Consider the following 20,561-nt stretch of genomic DNA (forward strand, 5'->3'; position numbering starts at 1 on the left):
TGGGTTGAAGAAGTTCCCTTCCATTCCTAGTTCGTTGAATGTTTTTACCATGAAAAAAATATTGGATTTTGTCAAATGCTTTCTTTCATCTATTGAGATGCTCATGTGGTACTTGTCCCTTATTCCATTAATATAGTTTGTTGCATTGATTGATTTACCTAAGTTGCATTTCTGGGTAATCCTGCTTGGTTGTGTTATGTTATCCTCTTTATAGGTTGCTGGATTAATTTTGCTAGTATTTCATTAAGAAGTTTTGCATTCTTATCCATAAGGAATATTGGCCTTAATTTTCTTCTGATGTCTTTTCTGGCTTTGGTATCAATTTGTTACTGACCACATGCATAGAACTGGGAAATGTCTCTCCAGGAATTTTCCATTTCACTAGCCATTTAGTTTGTTGGAATATAACTAAAGTTGTTTAGTGGGTCCCCATATAATCCTTTTTATTTCTATAAAGTTGACCATAATACCCCCTTTTCATCTCTGATTTTAATTATTTGAGTTTTTTTCCCTTGGCCAGCATGGCTAAAGATTTGTCAATTTTGTTGATCTTCTCTAAGAACCAACTTTTGGTTTATAATTTGCATCAACTTTAGAAATTTCACATCTCTTTCTCTTCAAATATTTTTGCTTTCTTTCCTTCTCTCTGATCTCCAGCTGGAACTCTAGTAGCATGTATGTTAGAACATTTGACATGGTCCTACAGGTCACTGAGGTGCTGTTAAATTTTCTTTTTCAGCTTAATTTTTCTGTGCTTTATTTTGGACAAATTCTATAGCTATGTTTTCAAATTCACTCATTTTTTTTCTTCCACAATATGTATATGCTGTTAAGCCCATCCAGTGAATTTTTAATTTCATATATTGTATATTTCACTTTTTAAAAGTTCTTCCATATATACCCACAACCCACACCAACAATGAACAAATAAACAGATGGGACAGATGGAAAAAAAACAGCAAGATGTTAGACCAACCTCTCATCTACCAAGGAGTGAAAGCTGCCTGTTAGCCCTCTGCCAGAACTGCTGAATGTCTGAATTAGAAACCAAATACAGGAGTTCCTGCTGTGGCTCAGCAGTAATGAATCCAACTAAGATCCTTGAGGACTCAGGTTTGATCCTTGGCCTTGCTCAATGGGTTAAGGATCCAGCGTTGCTGTGAACTGTGGTGTAGGTCACAGATGCGGCTCAGATCCGGTGTTGCTATGGCTGTGGTGTAGGCCAGCAGCTGCAGGTCCAATTTGCCTACATATGCCATGGGTGAGGCCCTAAAAAGACAAAAAAAGAAAAAAAAGAGAGAAGAAAAGGAACCAAATACATTCTAAGTCTGAATGGTTCAATCTTCTCATTTCGCTGATGGAAAAACTAACATTCAGGAAGTTTTTGAAACTTGCCCACAGCTAGACAGCTACTTCAGGGCTGAGCCAAGTTTAGCATAAAGGCTCTTTTCAGTAATGCTGACACTGCTTAAATTTATTTTGTTCTTCACAGTTTAGGTAGTGCCTCCCCATACTCTTGGACCTTGTTTACTTTGCTGCTCCGGTCGTCCTGTGAAGACAGTATTTCCCCACCTTTCTTTGGGGGAGAATCTGCACATAAGTTTTTGCAGGGAGTCAGAGCATGAAGCGTAAAACCAATGCATTTTGCTTCTGAGACTTTTTCCTTCTCTTTGGTAAGTTTCTCATACTAAGGTATGTATTTGTGGATATTATCACAGATAAAGGGGATCGTGGGAGCAAGGAGATCAAACAAAATATCCAAAACAATTCATTAGATATTAAAAAATTAAAACTTTGGGATGAAATGGATGTGTGTACATGTATCACTGAATCCCTTTGTAATCACAACCTTGTAAATCAACTGCACTTCAATAAAACTTAAAAGAAAAAAACATTAGGGATGAGATGGAAAGTGACAAGATTCTTTTCACACAGCTGTGACCTAGAGTGCCCCTGTCTGCAAAAGTGGGAAAAGGAAAAATTGCAGAACAAAGCTGTCATCTTGGGTTTATAGCTTTTAAAGTATTTAAAAATGGTCTGGTCATCAAATACCTTCTCCTGAATAGGCCAAGGAGGATACACCTAGTAATCTGGTTTGTGATTCACGGCACTGCTCTCTGGCCAGCGATTCATGGAGAGGCACCCTGCCGTGCGCATGCACTCATTTTTTCCTAGTCTGATCATAACAGTTGAACCCACTGGGTGGAGAAGACAGTCAGATTTGCTAGTCTGAGGTCTGCTTGTTGATCACACCGGTTCTCAGATCACCAGTTTAACCATTGGGTGAATATGTGTTTAATATTCCATTTCTAAATGAGACATGATCTTCAAACACACGAAGTTTATCTGCAAGCCTTGAAAGAGCTCTGCTAAAAAGTCCACTGTCTCTTCTGTCAGGAGTCCCATCCAGATGGACTTGGTCTCCCAATGTGTCTATCCTCCTCAAATTCATCAAATGGACATTCAGCCTTTTGATGTTTAGGCTCTTATTGAGGCAGTGCAGCTATAAACTGGACCAGCCAAAGCACAGCCTGAGAAGACCTACAGGGGGCAGCATCCCCACTGGCCATACCTCTCCCCACCTGCCTTTGGGTCTTATGTATCAGTTTACCACAGCTGCTGTAACAAAGGACCACCAGCTCAAATATATTGGCTCAAAGTCTTGGAGGCTGAAAGCCTGAGATCAGTGTGTCCGTGAGGTTTCTTCTGAGGGCTGTGCCTCTCATTTAGCTTCTGGAAGTTTGCTGGTAATCTTTGGTGTTCCTGGATTACTAGAAGCATCGCCCTGATCTCTGCCCTCATGTTCACACAGTGTTCTCTCTCTCTGCACGTGCCTGTGTTCAGATGTCCTCTTTGTATAAGGACACCAGTCATATTGGACCAGGGCCCGCCTGACTCCGGTACAACCTCATCCTAACCAATTACATCTGCAACAACCCTTTTCCAAATGAGGTAACCTTCTGAGGTACAGGGTATAAGGCTTCAATATATGAATATTGGTGGGAGAATTCCCATTGTGGCTCAGTGGAAATGAGTCTGACTAGTATCCATGAGGACACGGATTCGATCCCTGGCCTCCCTCAGTGGGTTAAAAATCTGGTGTTGCTGTGAGCTGTGGTGTAGGTTGCAGATGTGGCTCAGATCCTAACTTGCTATAGCTGTGGCCAGCAGCTGCAGCTCTGATTCGACCCCTAGCCTGGGAACTTCCATATGCCACAGGTATGGCCCTAAAAAAACAAAAGACAAAAAAAATATTGGTGGGGACCTAAGTTAACTCATAATTCTTTGCTGGGCTTGGTCTAGAGGATAGTTAATCCAGGGAAAGTACAGTCCCACTACTAGGTTGTGGCCCTTCTGAATGAACTGTGTCATCCTCAAGGACAGTCCCTCTGGCTGTTCACAGCTTGCCTGTCCCCTCCCCTCTCCCACCTGTGTGAGCACCTGGATCACTGCTCTCAACTCTCTGATTGTCCTTTGCCCAGCCTGGTGGAGTTTCACTCTGCATGTGCAGCCTGGTCCTCAAAAGAGACTAGATTTCTGGAGTCTTTCCCCCACGGCTCTCCCTTTTCTGGAACTCTGCCCTGCAAATTCTAACTTCTGCTGCTTCCTTAAAATCTGATTTCCATTTCCTTAACCCGAAGAGACCACCACCACTGTCCAGACTGTTTCTCCTGAAACAACCTTTGGGCAAGAAGCCAAGGTGATCTGGAATCACAGCCTGTGCTGCCCAACATTAAGTGTCTGGACATCATTATTTCACATCTTTTTTTTTTTTTTTTTTGTCTTTTCTAGGGCCGCACCTGTGGCATATGGAGGTTCCCAGGCTAGGGGTCTAATCGGAACTGTAGCCACCGGCCTACGCCAGAGCCACAGCAACTTTGGGCTCCAAGCCGCATCTGCAACCTACACCACAGCTCACGGCAATGCTGGATCCCTAACCCACTGAGGGAGGTCAGGGATCGAACCCACAACCTCATGGTTCCTACTCAGATTCATTAACCACTGTGCCATGATAGGAACTCCCATTATTTCACATTTTTGTTCCAGTTTTCTAGCTGTTGAGTCTGGTCCTTCTTATACCCTCGTACTCAGGAGCAGAAGATCAGAATGAACTTTTGAAAAGTGAGCCATAAAGTCACCTGTGATGGTGTCTAATTCACAACTTTGAAATGTCTGGAACATTGGCTGCTGGGTGTGTTACTGGCTCATCACGGCCCAGGTAGCAGGAGTGCAGAGCCACAGCCTGAGAGGCTCCTATAGGCTGACTGATGGAATACATCGCAAGCCTTCTTTCAGTCTGTTTTTGGACCAGTGAGCAGGCATGTGCTAGTTTAGCGAAACCTGTTCTTAGGCTACACAGGAAGACAAGTGATGGGGGGAGGAGGGTGGCATCCCCAAGTTTCAGGCAACCCCCAAGAAGCTTGGGAGCGAGCTTCTCAGTATCAAGGTTACTCAGCTGACTGGGTTCAATGTTATGTTCCCAAGGCTGAGAAGAAAGACATTTAAGTTTCTAACCAACATTTGAATTGAGAACCACTGTATTCTCTTAATGCAGTCATGGGAATTTCTCTAAGCTCTTCACAATAGAGCAGAGGAGAGGCAGCTTCTATTTGCCTGCGTATGTGTCAGGTCCCTTAGAAGTGCTTTGGGGTCAGACCAAGTGGGTCCGAATTCTGGCTTCTCCATTCGCTAACTTCCTAAACTGTGGCAAGTCCCCTCCGCTTTTCCTAATTCCTGAGATGGAGGATTTCGTAGGTGTATTGTGACTATTAAGTAGGAACACATGTCTACCATCTAAGCTTGCTCTCGCTCAAGAAAGAGCAGACTGGGCTCAGTGTTGTGATGGGAGGTGACCAGAGACCCAGATCCCCGCATCTGCTCCCCCGGTGCCCTGTCCTGTGCTTTCTGCCATCAGGTTTGCATTTTCTAGAGAATATTCTTCTGGATTTAAAAATACATACTCCTATGAAATGGTGATAGATGCAGGAAACAGTCATTGATGTTGTCATTTACATCTTTGAAGGGATTAGTTTACTAGCATGTTGGTCTATTAGCTGAGGTTTATAGAACAGGTACAGTTGAAGAGGTGGGAGGAATCGGATCTTGTCTGCAGAAGGCAGGCCTAGGAGTCTGCAGAACAGGTGTTTGAGCTGGAAGAGGACTGTCTGGGCACAAAAAAACAAGCTTTGCCTAGGGTCAGCATCCCACCTGCAATTTTTATACCATCTACACAGATCAAGCAGTAGGCAACTAGATATAAAATATACAGTTGGCATTCCCACTGTGGTGCAGTGGTTTAAGGATCTGCTGTTGCTGCAGCTGTGGTATAGGTTGCAGCTGCAGCTCAAATTCAGACCCTGGTCTGGGAACTTCCATATGCCTTGGGTGTGGCCATAAAAAAAGTACAGTCAATAAAAACTTTCATGTAGACGTGAAATAAATCAGATTCACAGACATTTAGAACAGTAAGAGGTCGTAGAGATGGCAGCAAAATGATTATGGGTTGTTTAGAGTGTTCTCATGTCAGCAGATGGCCTCGCATGTCTTTGAGGGAAATCTCTGGCTCTATCTATGGCCTCATAAGCGCAGTCATTGGATACATCATTCCCACTTTCGGAGTTTTCCATGGAAACAAGGAAGAAATTATTCCTCATCCTACTTTCACTCCAAACACTATTTTTAGCATTCCCATTTGCTATAGAAACATAACCTTCGTTCCTTCACCTTAACGTCATATCATTTTGCTGACAGCCACGGAGGCAGTTTGCAGAAGAGAGCGTATGTTTCGGGTACCAAACTGCCTTATGAACATATTTTTGTTCCTAACTCAGGCAAAAATAAGGGAAGTGCCCAAATAGTGACAATGAGAAAATCTTTCTGTGGTTTAAAAAAATAAAACAAACACCTATTTCCTTTTTAATATTTATTTATACTTTATGTTTTTTACAATCTCAAATGAAGAAGATGCTGCCTTCCTATCCTATGAATAAGAGTGTGCTCATCTGTTCTACTAGGAAGATAAGTTTTCCCATCCAGTTTAGGGGTTTAGCAGAGACTCAGGAGGCCACAATCATTGAGAGGTGAGCAGATGCTACAGATGCTCTAACACTGGAGCAAAGCTCAGTCATCAGCCTGTGACCTTGGGCTAGTCACGCCTGCCCTCGTCTCCATGAGATGAGGCTGCAGAGTAGCATCTCCAAGATGCAGGACAGATCTCACCTGCCAACCTGGAATTCCAGTCACGTAGCACATCATGCTGGGGAGGCAAGACAAGCCCCAGGAAGCTTCCTCTAAAGGCAAGTGGTGCAGGGCATTGGGTACCCAGAAGCACAGCAGTGTGTTCATTGGCAGAGATTATCGCTCTTATTCAGTGCCTTGCATTTATACTCCCACATTTGTTCTCCTTGCTTCTAAATTAGTCAGGAAAAGACTTTGAAAAGATTAGCTGATTTAAAGCCACATTTGCAAAAGGAGCTCTGTGGCCCGCACATAAATCAGGTCCATGCTTGTTTTCACTGTCTGGGATGGAACGGAAGGAAAGCAAAGCAGTGGTTTAGACTTTTTCCTTATAAGCGTAATTAAGGTTCTCACTTCTCTTATTTAAAATATGATTCCATATAAACCCCAAATAGGCTTTGTTATAGATCCAAAATAATCCAAAATAACCTTCCAGATTTATCCCCAATCTGGGAAGCTGATCTCTGTGGATAAGCAGATACTCGTTAGGTTAAAGTAAGGGTTAAATATGAAAGGGCAGGATTTTATGCACAATAATGTTACTACTGATTTAAAAAGCCAACACAACTATGAATTTTAGATGGTATAACAAGAGAATACATTTTTTTTCCTATAAGGAGCAGAAATAATTAAACATAAATCTTATAACATTGGGGTAGGTTAAAACTGAAAGCATTTTGGGGTTATCAGAAGACATAGTTGTGGAGATTCCTGAAAGGTCTATAAATTGCTGAAGTATTTAAATGGCTGCCTGGGGCTCCAACATTTCAGACTGTCAATGTTTGGCATTTGTCCAAAAAAAAAAAAAAAAAGAAAGAAAGAAGAAGATTTAGCTTGGGAAAGTCTTAGCTAAGAGACTGAATCCCTGTTTGAATGATAAGCTCCATTTAAAATATTAAGCTTATTCTGCTAACATTCCCCCAAGTCATGTCTACTGGGCCTCTGCCATGAGCGGCTGCAGAGAAACAGTTTCCAGCAATAAGACCAGAGGGTTCTAAAATAAATCCTGTTTTGGTTTCCTGTTGTTGCAGCAACAGATGACCACAAATTTAGTGCTTTAAACAACACCGTTTGATTATCTTACAGGTCTGGAGGTCAGAAATCAAGGTATTGGAAGGACTGTGTTCCTTCTGGAGATTGGAGGGGAGTGTCCATCTCCCTGAGTTTTAGAGCTTCCGGAGGCTGCCTACTTCCCTTGGCTTGTGGCCCCTGCCTGCACATTCAGAGTCGGCGCTGATGGGCTGAGTCCACATCATGCTGCCATGTCTTTATCTGTCTCCCTCTTCCCTTTTAAGCGCCGTGGTGACTACATCAGGCCCACCAGGATAATCCAGGAAAATCTCCCTCTATTAAGGTCAGCTGCTTAGCAGACTGATTTTCATGCCTGGTAACTTTAATTTTCTATGAAAAACCAGAAGCAGAACCATCTGTTCGGAACAGTATGATGGGAACCAAAAACACGGGGTGCATGAGAGCAGTAAAGGTTGGCTGCTATGGGGGATGGGAGAAGAAACTGCCCAGGGACCATGAAAGGACTGTCTAGGTGTGTCACTTGGGCCTTGCAACCTAAGAAGTCTTCATAGCCTGTGACCCAATAGAGCCTTTGACCTATTCACAGCCATTGACTTGGGAACTCCCTTCTGGATCCCTCCTAAGGCTGTAACTATAAAGGCAGACAAATTATGGACACAGATATTTGTCAAAGAATTTTGTATCACACTTTCAAGTTGGAAAACAATGTGGTAGAGAAATGGTAAAACAAAATCTGACATATCCACTTAATGGCTTATCAGCCAGTTATTAAAATGTGTATTTATGGACACTTGGTTCTCGCATGAGCAGATACTTGTGTTATAATGTAGTTGGGAAAAAAAATGGGGACCAGAGTCTGTGCTCTGGTGCAGTGGATTAATGAACCGGCTTATCTCTGTGGCAGTAGTAGTTCGATTCCCCAGCCAGGTGCAGTGGGTTAAGGATCCTGCATTGCTGCTGCTGTGGTGTAGGTTGCAGGTGCAGCTCGGATCTGATCCTTGGCCCAGGAACTTCCATATGCTGTGGATGTGGCCGAAAAAGATTAAAAAAAAAAAAAAATCAGGAGTCAAAATTGTGTATTTGGCTTAATCTCAACTATGTAAAAAACACTGGAGTTTGCAGGATAACTCCAATGTCTTTTTTTATAAAAGAAAAAAATGGAAGGAAAAATAATGAAATGGCAACAGTGATTCCTCTAGGGTTGGAATTATTGGGGAGCTTTCCTTCTTTGTTATTTTATATGCCACCTTATTCGTTTTTCAGAGAATGGCTAAAGGAACAAAGGCTCAAATGGGGTTTGTAGTTTTGGTCTGCATGGGTCTGTGATTGTTACTGGTGGTACCAAAAGGCCTGGCTGTAGGAGCAGAGAAGCCTAATGTAGGGTTGGGGGTTGAACCATGCAGGCACAGCAGGAGGACGGAGAGATGAGGGCACTGGATGTGTGGGTAAGAGAGCCGTCGGGGCAGTGTCCATGGGGATTGGGACTAAGAAGGGTGGAGGCTGGGCAGGAAGGACTCGAGACAAGGCAGCAGCCAGAGACCAGAAGGTCCCTGGAAGGTGAAAGGGCAGAATTTGGGGAAGCAGGGAGCAAGTCCAAGGTGGAACGTGGTGGGAAGAGAGAGTGGGTACTGCGGATGAATACCTTTAAGGTCCAGCAATTCAGGGTCATGACCGGTAATGGTGGAGGTTCACGGATTAATATTTATCAGGCAGCTACTCTCTCCCAACACTGGGCTAAGTGCTGGGCATGCAACAATAAGGCTCAAAACAGCCACAGACTCTGCCCTTCTGGAGTTATGCTCTGGCGGGGCAGTTCAGTATGAAGCCCCCAATAAACCACTACACTGCTGTGTACTCTAAAGAAAAGAATAGGTCCAGCTGAGAAGTAGGGGTCAGGAAAAAAGACCAGAGGAAGTGACATTCAAGCTGAAACCTGAGGGATGCCAGGGAGTTGGCCAGGTGAAGGGCGGGGAAGGGGAGAGCAGGAGGGAAAGACACAGAGATGGGGGAGAGAGGTCAAGGTGTCCGGGACCAGGAAGAAGGCCAGTTTGGCCAGAGGTGGGTGATGAACAGGTTGTGCTGTTGAAAGGTGGGTCCAAGAGAGATGGTCAGGGGACAGATTAGGTCCTCAAAGGGGGCTGGATCTTATTGTAACTACATGGAAGCCATGGGAAGGTCTAGAAAGAGGATAAGACCGGGTCACAGATGTGACCGGAGGAGGGTGGGGACAGTGGCTGGGATCTGGACAGCCAGCCTGTGGAGAGAGTCCCTGGGGAGTGGGGTCCATGTGACCTCTGACAGTGAGGTGGCTCAATTCTGCCTCGGTCACCAAGGCTCACCTGGGAGACTGGCCTGCTGTCATGAGAAATTGACATCTTTTTTTTGCTAGTTGGTTCCTGGGTGGTCCTTGGCTCCAAACCTCTACCTAGGCAGAGCTGCCTGTGCCTGATGGGGTCTGTATGTGGGGAACCCAAGGGGAGACAGGTGCATTGAGTGTCTTACAAAGACCCAAGAGCAGGATCCCAAGATGAACCCCTGTCCTGCCAAGGACTTTCCTGGGGACCTGGCTGGGTTAGTGAGCCTGGTGCCTATGGGGACCCTCTTCACCCCATCAATGACAGCCCTCTAATCTGACTAGATGACTGTTCGGCAGAGTGGAGACTAGACTTAAATACTCTTGTTTTCTGACATCGCAGAGGCTGCTGCTTCCCGAGTGTGTGAAGAGGCAATTCTCCTTCCTTTTCTAAGCTGAAAGGCGTTTTCAGTTTGCAGAAGTGGATGCCATTTGTAGAAAAGCAGCCTGTTCAGCACAGGGAGTGCAGCTTGTGGGTTCAAACCCTGGCTCTGCCCCCTTCTTCCTGCCAGATCTTGGGCCCCTCGTTCCTCTCTAACAGGGAGAAAAGAGCAGAGCCTCAACTGTAAAATGGGATAATAGGGGAGTTCCAGTCATGGCGCAGTGGCTAACGAATCTGACTAGGAATCATGAGGTTGCAGGTTCAATGCCTGGCCTTGCTCAGTGGGTTAAGGATCTGGCGTTGCCGTGAGCCGTGGTGTAGGTCAAGGACTTGGCTTGGATCCTGTGTTGCTATGGCTCTGGTGTAGGCCAGCGGCTACACTTCTGATTGGACCCCTAGCCTAGGAACCTCCATATGCTTTGGAAGTGGCCCTAAAAAATGCAAAAAGACAAAATTAAAAAAAAATAAATAAATAAAATGAGATAATAGCAGGTCTTTGTCTCAGGGCTCTCCTGGGGACTGAGTGTTTAAATGAGTGAGAAATTGTAGATGGCTTAGAACATCCCCTGGAGGTGGATAAAAATGTGTTCCCAGATGAGGTACAATATGTTTAGAGGCAGCACAGCCTTCTTTGCCTAATCTGTGAGGTTCTCCTTCCCTGGGAAGAAGTGGTCAAGTTTGGCTAAGAGATTTTCTAGAGTTTGGGGAAAAAAAAAAAAAAATAACCCTGTGCTCTGAGCTTTATAGTTGTCTGCATAGGTTTCCAGAAACTGCATGGAGGCTGTTTCCTTGGAACTTCTGGCAAAACTTTACTGACAGCCTTTTCTCAACCCAGCTTCATGGTTTCATCCAAGAAGCATTAAGGAGGGAAAAATCTCCCCTGAAGACCACAGGGCAGGACCCTGGGGGTGGGTGGGTGGGTAGGGTGCAGGGCATTCTTTCTTTCTATGCTTTTAAAGCACAAAGGTGCTGGCTCTACTGGTTGCCAGATAATTTCCCGTTTTCCTGGCCTATTCACCACTTTCTATTCTGGGTGTTGACACCATGTTCTTTCTTAACTAATCACCAAGAACTTCAGAAAGTTCCTCTCAAAGCCTCCTAAGAACCTCAAAAGCCACCCGCAGCACATGCAAACAAAGCCAGAACTTGAAGATATTCTGGCAACAAATGAACTCCGTAGGTAGAAAGGTGATTTATGGAGTCAATAAACATTTACCAGCTACAACAAAAAATAAATGTGATTTTGAACAGTGAGGAGCAGAGGCTCAAGGTGGGAGAGGAGAGAAGGGGTGTGTAGGTTCGTTTGGAGTTGTTCAGTTTAGTTTGAGGATTCTGAAAAAAGCAAACACCCTCACCCCCCAACAGAGACATTGTCTGATTGTCATGAGTCACCTGTCCATTGTGAGCACAAGTTACTAACTTGGGGTCTATTGGTTGATTCACAATATATTTCTGTTCCTTTCACACAGGGAATTTAAAGCACTTAAGGGCAAAAGCGGCTTTTAAGAGAATGGCTTGTAGCAGAGAGCTTAAACACACACACACAAAAATTTTAAAGTAAACTTGTCTTTATATGCTCAAGTAAATGAGGTGTCTTTAGCTTCTTTTCCCTGCCTCTGATTCTTCTATTTGGGATTCTGATCTCGTTTAAAGCCAGAGATGGAGAGAGCCCCTTCTAGCGTTCTGCCCTGCTCTGCGGCGGGTAGTGGTACAAACCCGGGCTTCTCCAGTCCCGTGTCCCCAGGGAAAAATCCCCAGACCCACGACCTCAGGATGCGGCACAGACTTGGGGGTGGGGGGACACATAACAGCGCAGACATTCCTGGTGATTCAGATGTCAGGTGTCACTGAAATATCACTCTGGGACTCTAGCATGAGCTCTTCTAGCCGGCGTGAGGGTTTCTTCAGGGTCAGCTGTCACGCCCCGGTTCCCTGCGGGTCACAGTTCACGTGCATCTCCCCCACCCCCCTGCCGGGAAAGTTCGCGGCTCTGGAGGCACGTGCTTGGGACGGGCTGTCCCTGCCACAGGAGGCCAGCATGTTTCCTAAGACGCTCTCCTGTCACGGACCAGCCCGTCTCCACAGGAAAGAAAGGGGAGCCCGCGAGGCTGAGAAATCGTCAGCAGCCTTTCTTCCCACACTTGCAGTGTCACAACAATGATTCACCCCAAGACAGGGCGGCAGCTTCCCCAATTAGCCCGGAGACGCTCCGGACCCACACGGTTATTTAAAAAACCCAACAAACTTTTACTTTTATTCAAATGCACAACTCCCACCCGCGGGCCGCCGGCTCTTCGAGGAGGATGCGGAGCCCCCAGGTAATGCCGAGGCGAAGGCTGGAGTCGCGGCCGCATCCGCAACCCGGCGAGGGCGCCTTGTCCTCTAGGCCAAAGGGGTCCCCGACGCCCCGCGGCCCCGACAGCGCCGCCGCCCGCCTTCCGCCCGGCGCCGCCCCCGTGAGCTCGCGGCCGACTCGGCGGGGCGGCGGGAGCGGCGCGCCGCTGGGGAGGGAGGTGCGCGCGGCGGGCGAGCGAACCGAGCGGCGTCCGCCCCCGCCGCGCCGAGAGCAGCCGAGCCGAGCCGAGCCGGCGCGCCCGGGCCTGGGAGCGCGCGCCGAGGCAGGGCGAGGGCCGGCGCCCGAGGGTCGTGCCCGCGCCTGCGCCCGCGCCCGCGCCCGGCTCTCGGGCCCGGACCCCGCGGCGGCGAGGCCGGGCGGCCACCTGCTGCGCCCTGTGCTGGCCAGGAGTCCGCGCGGCGTCGGGCGGGGGCCGGAGCCCCGCCGCCCCCACCCCGCCGACCGAGCCTCGGGCGCTTGGCGGAGCCCGCCGCGCTCTCGTGCAGGTACCGGGCCGGGGTTGGTTGCGAGGGCGGGGAAGTGGGGGCTGTCGAGGGGAGACCGGTGGCGCGGGGACCCGGGTGGCAGCGGCGCCGGGCCGGCCGGTCAGGTGTGCTGGGTCGCCGAGGGCGGGGCGCTGTCGCCAGGTGCTCCTCGGCCGGTGGACGCGACGTCCTTCCCCGGCCGCCTTTCAGGGCAGCGCGGACCCGGGACCCAGACCAGCCGGCTGCGCTCGCACCAGTGGCTGAAGTTTCCCTTTGCTCACTTTGCCGGACTCAACTTTGCGTCGCAAGGTGAAGCCTCGCCATTGATCTTGATCGCGTTCAGAAACGAGGAGGAGAGGGGGAGACCTTCTGCCGGGTTGAAGTTGGCAGTAGACAAAGTGTGCCTTCTAAAGTCGCTAAAGGCCACGGCTGGCACGAGAAAATAGTGGACAGAGTCATTAACCGTTCCCTTCTGCTTCAGGTAATGGTTTATTTCTTCTTCAGGTTTGAGGCTTTGATTACAAGCCACCAGTGAGAGAGTCTGGGGTGGATCTAAGAAATGTTCAAATTCTTAATCAGCACATATTTTGTTCAACAGGCAGGGCTTTAATACGAGGTGACAAGTGATCAGAGCTTAAGCAGTTACTCCAGTGTGGTAGTTACCACCTAAGCTTTGGCTTTTGAAATGCAAAGTGAAAAGGAATGCCATCTTTTGGATTGCACTGGCGTAGGTAGTACAGGCGGCAGCTGGCTTCGTGTCACTGCTAAATACTTAAGTTTGAGCCAGAAATCCGTCAAGTGGGAGACAAGCTGCTGTGTGATCCTTGTAGAGCCCACCCTGCACCTTCCCAAACTGATCTTAAAATATCGTGCTCCCTTATTCAAGTCTGCACGCTTCCCTCATTTACATAACAGGCGCACGTGACCCCGGAATAGAATCTGTTTAGACTCCACCTGGAGTGATGGAGCATCATGGTCACACCTTAGGGCCCTTTGAGGTCAGAACATTGCAAGGAAGAAACATCTAGAGGCAGTAGTGTGGCTTCTGGGGGCCCTGCCTTTGGGGGCCGGTGGAGGAGGATTGAGCCTGGCTAGGTTCCTGGCTCTGGCCCAGTGATGGGCTGAGCCATATTGGAGCCTAAAGCAGAAAGGAAAGTTGGTAATACACATCCTGTCCTTATTTAAAATGGGGATATTTAGTACAGTGTGAGTTTTGTGGTTAGTTTTAATGTTTTAAAACACTTGACAGTAACATTTATCTTTGGAGGGTTTTTTTTTTTTGGTAGCCCCTTAAATTTTGTGCCTGGAGCCATTGCCTCACCCTAGTTCTAGACTTGTCTGTAAGTCAAGTTTCTTGATTTCTCTGAACACCAGTTTCCTCATTTATAAAATCAAAAAAGTGGCCCCTCTGTGGATGTTGCACAGCTCACGCACAGCCTCTGGCCACCGGGTGGGACCAGGCACGTGAGGCAAGCTAAAGGGTGGCTGTCCTATTCGGATTGTCATTTGACTTGGTCATCCTGCACTAGTCACCGAATTTTGCTGCGTTGGACTGAGCAGAACAGGAGGGCTGACAGCCAGCTCATGGGGTTAAATGAGAGACTGTGGGTGAAGGCGCCTGGCCCTCCTGGAGGGTAAGTTTTCCAAGACGGCTCAGGGGGCCTGGATTTGCCTTGCCAAGCTTGCTACCACCCACTTTTCCTTTGGAGCTTAGCCGTGTGCCTTGTGCACAGATGCTCATAAATTCTGCTTTTGTTGCACAGAGACCCTGCAGAAGCATTTGAATCTTGAGTCGAGATGTTTCCTGTTTGGGGTCTTTTGCGGAGGGGTGAAGGTCACCAGCCAACAGTGTGGTTTGCAAAGTCCTTTCTAGGTGAACTTCATTTCGTTGCCCCAACCACATGACTTTGGTTCCTTTTGATATTATCTAGTCCTAGGTCATGATTGTGGTGTTCCGAGTCTAATTCAAGTGATTTTATCTCAGTTAGTAGCTGAGAGCAGCTTAGTCCCTGGAGAGTCAGTGTCAGTCCCTCCAGGTCACCCCCTGGGGCCCCTTCTCACCACAGGTGGTCTCTGGGCACCAGGAGAAGGTTGGAGTCACATGGGGTGTGGGGAGAGCGGCCTCTTGCAGTCCTCTGATGAGTTTTGCACACTGAAGATTGGCTGGCCGGGTGTCACTGGGGTGAGCCGCAGCTGGGGACCTGGCTCCTGCATCTGACCCCGAGGACCCTACACCCTGGGTATCCAGTCAGTCCCTGCTGGGCATTGGGGCACCTGCCTGGTTCTTGTGAACAACCCAGGCCACAGTGCCTACTGTACGGAGCGGTCCCCAGTGTTTCCAGCAGGAAGCGGGACAGCCCCCCCCACCCGCCTTTTGCACCCCCGCCCCCCCACCCCCACCCTCAGCCTCCTAGGGATTTTTCTTCCCCCACCGCCCTTTCTCCTCCAGACAAGGGGAGGGGCTGGGGTTTCTCAGGTTTGTCTCTCCAGGTAGAGGAGAAGCTTGGCTCTACCCGCAAGGCAGGAATCTTCCTTAGGTTGTTTCTTCTGTCCTCTGGACATCGTGGCTTATCGTAAAGCTCTTGATGTAGAAAGGGAACTTAAACCTTTTTTTCTCTTAACTCCCCTATCCCTGGGGAAACCAGATGCACCCTGGCGAGGTGGGATGGGGGCGGAGGGGTGGGGGAGCAAGCTGGGGAAATGGACCAGAAGCTTCCTTCCTCTCTCTCCCCCTTCCTCCTCTCATCTTCTGGGCAAGCTGACCTCTGTTATGTGCACTGGACTTTTTTTTCCTGCTTTTCAGGGCTGCACCTGAGACCTATGGAGATTCCCAGGCTAGGGGCCTAATCAGACCTGCAGTGGTCGGCCTACACCACAGCCACAGCAACGCCAGATCCAAGCCCTGTCTGTGACCTATACCACAGCTCACGGCAACACCAGATCCTTAACCCACTGAGCGGGGCCAGGGATCGAACTCACATCCTCATGGATACTAAGCAGTGTCCTTACTGATGAGCCACAATGGGAACTTCCAACACTGGACTTCTTATTACCTAAAACAGACTGAAAAGCCTGTTGGAGGTCCCATTCGGGGGCTGGGAGGGAATGGGGAAAGGGCCACTTTGAAGTTTAGGTAGGAGGGAGAGAAGAGCTGACTGTCTGCACGCCACCGAGCCCAGCCCAGGAGACCCATGTCGTGTGTGGAGTGTCTTCGAAATGGTCACCTACCAGAGCCATTCCATAGCACCCTGCTGTGCTGCTGCCTCACCATCAGAACAAACCAGTGTGCTTTGCATTTGCTAAAAGCAGCAGGGAAAAGAAAAGTCCAAGTCATAATTGATTCTTCAGGTCCTTGGGAACTGCTTGGAGAATACACTTAGCCCTCATGAAGCCTCAAGCTGTGCACCCAAGCCCTGGGTTTTGTTCACACTCTGTGAGTGGAAGGCAGAGTGGTCAGCAAAGGCTTCTCAGAGGAGGTGAGACTTTAAGCAACATTAAGGCTTGGCCACGTGGACCCAAGATGAAAGAGAACTCGAAGGAGCTCTTTCTTGAATTCCTAGAAACAGAAGCCTGCCCAGGAGTGGCTGTTTGGGGACCACCTGTGACTTGACCCTTCATGGTGTCATGCTCATCCCTGTCCTTGTCAGGGTACCTGTAAACCCTGATACAAGTAGTGTCGTCTGTTCCTAGGACAGCAGGCACTGTCAGCCTTCAGTGTTTTCCCACATTGTGAATGGACATCAGAGGAATTCTCATCCTGTTATTCTTAATTATCTGCAATTGGAAAATAATTTCAAACTTTTAAGTCTGATAAATGGTTCTTAAGAGACATTTGTGATTTTAAGGAACTAGCTTAGCATCCTTTGCATTGCTTTAACATGCCATGAGCTCAGGGTCACAAACCAGTAGATGCAGAGTGCTCAGCAAGTTTTGCAGCAGATTGACAAGAAGTGATCAGATGGGTATGTTGTGGGCACCCAGCCAGGGACACACCCTCATCAGCGTTGGCCACTAGCTCTGTGCAGCCACTTCTGTTCCTGTGTGGATCCCAGGTAGGAAGGGCGCACAAGTTTTTTTCCTCATGATTAAGGTGTCTATGAAAAGAAATTACAAAAGAGCCTTTTGAAAGATGAAGAGTAGAAAGTTATGTATTTGCTTAAGTGTTTTCCCAGCCCTGGTGTGTGGGACAGGCTTTTGGTCATCTGAAGTTTGAGAACTTCCCCTCCCACCTCAGAGGTCCAGGCACTGAACCCTCTGTGGTTTCTGTCCCCAGATTCTCCCATCTGGGAGGCAATGTGAGAAGCATGAGCTGTGGTCTGCAAGATGCCCAAGAAACTGCTCCCAGAGGGGCCGTCACGAATAGGGGATGGGAAAATGGCAAAGGTGTTCTGCTTTCTTGAAGCAGGTGATCCAGCTGAGGGGGGCAGTCAGAGCTCTGATTCACTCTGTCACTTAGAGTCCCTGGATCCCCCTAGAATGGGGTAAGGGTTCATGCACGCACACGCACGTGCGCACACACACACATACACACCCTTTGAGATAGTATATCTGCAGAGAAAATGCTTCATTAATTATTTGTAGTTATTATTCTGCCATTATCTTTCTTAAAAGGCAAAAGGGCATTTATTATGATTTCCAATTAGGACTGCCGATAAAGTCACGTAAAGCCATCACGGGGCCTTCTGCACCTGGGAAGTGATGGCATTTCAGGAAAATGAGCGAGTCTGCTATACTCGCTAGACTCAGTGAGTCTCCTGAGCAGGTCTGGTGGTAGATGTCCTATGGGAAGTGACCTTGGTGCAGTTTAAAGGACACCTCCGGGAGCCAGGGCAGAGAGAAGGAGGGGGCAATGCAGGTGGGAGACCTTCAGCACCTGAGTCCAGGATACGCAGAGGTCATGCGTCCCAGCTTCCTCTGCAGCGCCCACTTCCTTCTAATGTGGTTACGGCTACTAGCAATGGGGCTGCAGCCTGGAGGTGCCCTGGGCCAGTGGTACACACACACACACACACACACACACACACACACACACACACACACACACACTCTCTGTCTCTGTCTCTCTCTCTCTGTCTCTCTCTCTCTGTCTCTCTGTCTCTCTCTCTCTCGTTCTGCTGTCGAGACACAGGGACAGTTCTGCCCTGCCACATCTGCCCTGCTCCCGCTTGGTGAACCTGAGGATCAGCTGTGGATCAGGGGACCAGAATGGTTGGTTACCAGACGGGTAACAGAGTTAGTCAACATCAAGTTCCTGTTGTAGCTTTCCTCTCTTACTTGTGAATAGATTGTGAATATTTTGTACCTTTCCAGCAGTTAATGTATCATGAATATCTGCTGCCCAGCAGTCATGTTCTGGGTACATTTAGTGCCTCAGGAATATCAGGTCCTCCCACCCCTCTGGGTGTTGGAATCACACGTGTTCTCCTTACTGAGTTTTTTTTTTTTTTGTCTTTTTGTCTTTTTGCCTTTTTGAGGGCTGCTTCCCTCAGCATATGGAGGTTCCCAGATTAGGGGTTGAATTGGAGCTGTAGCCACCGGCCAATGCCAGAGCCACAGCAACTCGGGATCCGAGCCGCGTCTGCAACCTACACCACAGCTCACGGCAACACCGGATCCTTAACTCACCGAGCAAGGCCAGGGATCGAACCTGCAACCTCATGGTTCCTAGTCAGATTCGTTAACCACTGTGCCACGAGGGGAACTCCTTTTTTTTTTTTTTTTTGGTCTTTTTCTCTTTACTGAGTTTTTAATCTGTATTTCATGTATCTAAGGAGAGTCCTCCACCCCCTTTGCTGTCTTCTCTGTACCAGCTGCTCTGAGCCTCTGCAAGCTTGTCTGGCTCTTTGGCGCGCTTTGGTCTGCTTGCAGCTCTGGGGCCAGGCACGGCCTCGGAGCCCAGTGGGTGCAGGGACAGGTGTTTTAGGTGTGGGTGCGCTGACCTGGGCCCCTTGAGTTCTCCTCGCGGCTCTGCACCCCCTGTAGGAAATGCAGTGAGCTGCTCTGAAGCAGCGTTTCCTGGGGTACCGGCTGAGCAAACCGGAAGTTGATACCTAACTCCCATGGCCAGGGCTTCCATCAGTTTGCCTGCTTAATTATTCATCTTTTCTCCCTGCCCCCTCCCGGAGGGGTGGTGGCAGGAACTTTCTCATGGGCCCTTCTGCGTGGAGGATTTGTGACTTAGAAGCTACAGGGCTAACTCTGCCCTTGGAGGCAAGGAGGAGGAGGAGGATGGGGTTTGGTGGTGGGTCAGCCCCACCACTCGACCTGAAGCAGGGGGTGACTCTAGTGACTCTGTGCCATGGGAGCATTTCCATGGGGATGAAGTTGGCCATGTGCATTTGGACAGTTGCTGGCTGTCAGCTGCATGCTCCACTGGAAATCAGATCTCTAAGTCACCATGTATTAGCATTTTCCAGTGTACTCTTGGGGTGTAGATGGGCACTTAACTCAAAACATCTTGCAGATTTATGTCACTCATTTTCTGGGGCTTAGCTTGTGTCATCTTGCTGCTGTGTGAGCACAGATGGGTCTGGGCATCCAGGGGTTCTGGGAAGCAAGGCATATCTGGAACCACGTTCTAGAGCCGAAGTAATAACTTCATGGGCCATAGGGCATCCTGGTGTGGGCTCTCTGGGTGGCGGAGGGACTGCTGTAGATAGGACTCCGCCAGGCTGGCAAGTGGGGGGCAGGGGCGGGCCGGAAGGTGGCGAACCTGGCATGGGGCAGGCCTGCCAAGTGTGTGGGGCCCCTCCCAGACTTGTGATCTGGCTCATCGTGGCAGGCTGCTCTTTGGCTGCCCCCTCAGGTGGCCTGAGGCCAGTGCTGTGTAACAGACTGTCTCTTGCATCCCGCAGACCTGCGGGCAGAACACGAGTGGGCGTCCCAGGAACATTCGGAGGCGGAGCCTTCCAGACTTGCCTGTGCTTTCCCGATACATATGTGTAGGGATGTGTGCAGAGGTGTGTATTAATACAAAGAGGTTCTGTCTACATTGTTTCTGGGCTCCTTTTCAAAAAGGTTAGCGTGCGTTGATTCTCTTTTCCACATTTTTGCATCTTCTCCCTTAGCACCAGCTTTTGTGGCTGCAAGGGAGTTGGCGGTCAGGGTGGCCCCCAGCTCCCTCACCAAACCCCTTGTTGGATAGACATTTACGTGGGTCATCCTCAGCCTTTCGCCTAGTAGCACGATGGTGAACATCGTTGTGTGCAGACCTTGTATGTTTGAGTATACAAAATACTAATTTGTCTTTTATATATTTGTATACACATGAATATACTTTTTATAGATTGTATTTTTGTCTGCTTGGTCCCTCCAGAGTCCCATCTCATAGATTTCCTGTGTATAGACAAGCCTCCTCCTCTGCTGTGTCCTCCCCAAAGTCATTTTTTTTTTTCACGCCGAATTTTTTTTTCCCCACAAGCATCTCGTTCAACAGTGTCTTTAGGCTGTGGCTGTGGCGTAGGCCAGTGGCTACAGCTCCGATTAGACCCCTAGCCTGGGAACATTCATATGTCACGGGAGCGGCCCAAGAAATGGCAAAAAGCCAAAAAAAAAAAAAAAAAACTACTAACAGTGTCTTTAGCGTCTGTACTATTCAGGATTTGCTCTGGTTCTGCTCTTAAACAGAAGAGGATTTAATGCAGGAAATTCAGGGAGTTCCTGTGGTGACTCAGTGGAAACGAACTCGAACTCCACTAGTACTCATGAGGATGCAGGTTCCGTCCCTGGCTTGCTCAG

The 20,561-nt window shown here is 48.5% G+C and overlaps 1 protein-coding gene across 4 annotated transcripts in view; it reads left to right on the forward strand.

The window, feature by feature from the left end:
* The first annotated feature begins 12,181 nt into the window (after positions 1–12,181).
* Positions 12,182–20,561, forward strand: part of CRACDL (CRACD like) — a 138,794-nt gene continuing 130,414 nt past the window's right edge. Inside the window, exons 1-2 of one of the 4 annotated variants that reach the window (XM_047781476.1) lie at positions 12,637–12,845; positions 13,035–13,305. The gene's annotated coding sequence lies outside the window, so the exon portion shown is untranslated. Of the gene's footprint in view, positions 12,323–12,636; positions 12,846–12,954; positions 13,306–20,561 lie in introns of those variants that run through there. The other 3 variants (XM_047781477.1, XM_047781474.1, XM_047781475.1) reach the window with 3 other exon arrangements.

This window comes from Phacochoerus africanus, chromosome 5 (assembly GCF_016906955.1).
Source record: "Phacochoerus africanus isolate WHEZ1 chromosome 5, ROS_Pafr_v1, whole genome shotgun sequence".
Classification (NCBI taxonomy): Eukaryota; Metazoa; Chordata; class Mammalia; order Artiodactyla; family Suidae; genus Phacochoerus; species Phacochoerus africanus.